The following is a 1,442-nucleotide window of genomic DNA, read 5'->3' on the forward strand; positions in this document are numbered from 1 at the left end:
TCCTTGATGATCTTCTCAAAGAGTTTCCCCAGGATTGAGGTAAGACTGACGGGCCTATAGTTGCCCGGGTCCTCCCTCTTCCCTTTCTTGAAGATGGGGACCACATTTGCTACCTTCCAATCATCTGGCACCTGGCCCAAGCACCACGATCGCTCATAGAGCCGTGCCAGGGGCCCTGCAATAACCCCAGCTAGCTCCCTCAACACCCTTCAAAAGTCCCTGACTTGTATGTCTGGGATAGATCACTTTCTAAAATGTCCAACTTATTCAAAAAGAATAGGAGATTTTATTTTTACAGCAGCTGCATCTGGGTTACATCTAGTAACAAGACTTGTGAAAACCAACTCTTGGTGTGGAATTGCACACCTCTAGCACAGAAGGGCTGAAACCATGAGCTAGAATAATTTATGTTGGCTAATTATTTGATAAGAAGCTATTTAATGTTCACACCAAAGAAACAAATTACCAGTGTAGTTGTTCAGACTTCAGAAATGCTGATCTGTTTGCCAGGAAGGCAAAAGAGATGGTGAGCTTTGAAAACATCAGAGGTTTCTCTCACAAATGTAAATTTCAGAAAACTAATGGGATGCAAAGCTAAGGCATAAACAAAACTGACAAATACAAAGCCAAGATTTTAAAAAATGAGTATCAAAAGAGAGGCTTGGAAAACCATACTCAACCAACTAAATAAGTGGCCTAATTTAAAAAAATGCTGGACTTCCAGCAACTCCACAATCATTGTCGTTGGATGCTTAGCACCTTTGAATCAAGCCTCTGATTTAGGCTCAGGAACTGATGGATTTAGTCACAGTGGGCATATCCACACATGCAAGCATGTGCACTTGCAGCAGCTCAAATAGAAGCGGTGCAAATTTGAGCTGGGGCTTTTTGCCTCAGCGCATATGCTTGGACATGCACTTTGTTGAGGAGCAAATTGTGCCACTTGGGGCAAAATAACCCTGCCTGGCTCCTCCCAGATTTGCAGGCAGGGGGAGCTAGAGCCCAGGGCCAGGACCTGTGTGGTCCCCAGCAGTATGAAAAGCTGCCTCGTCCTGGCCCCAGCAGTACAAAAACTGCCCTGGCAAGTAGCTCAGGGCTACCCGCTCTCAGGAGCTTCTGGGGCCCAGCCAATTGGTACCTGGGGACACTACCCCTTGTGCCAGCTGGACTGCTGAAACAGCCCTGAGAGTTCCCTGCACCCTCTACCTATGGCAGCAGTCTGGCAGTGGGGGCTGCTGCCTCGCTGTGACCTGCTGCGCACCTGCCAGACCCAGATGGGGACTGCATAGCCAGTAGAGGCATGTGCCCCTCTGGGCCAGATGCCAGTGGGCCATGGCTGCAGGGTTGGCCTTTATGCGGCACTACTGCCACATGTGCCCTCTGCCCAGCCATCTGGACAGCTATCACCCGGAAGATGTTCCAGGTGTGGTGGCCTGCTTTGA

This window comes from Gavialis gangeticus, unplaced genomic scaffold (assembly GCF_001723915.1).
Source record: "Gavialis gangeticus isolate Ggan-Ray unplaced genomic scaffold, GavGan_comp1, whole genome shotgun sequence".
Classification (NCBI taxonomy): Eukaryota; Metazoa; Chordata; order Crocodylia; family Gavialidae; genus Gavialis; species Gavialis gangeticus.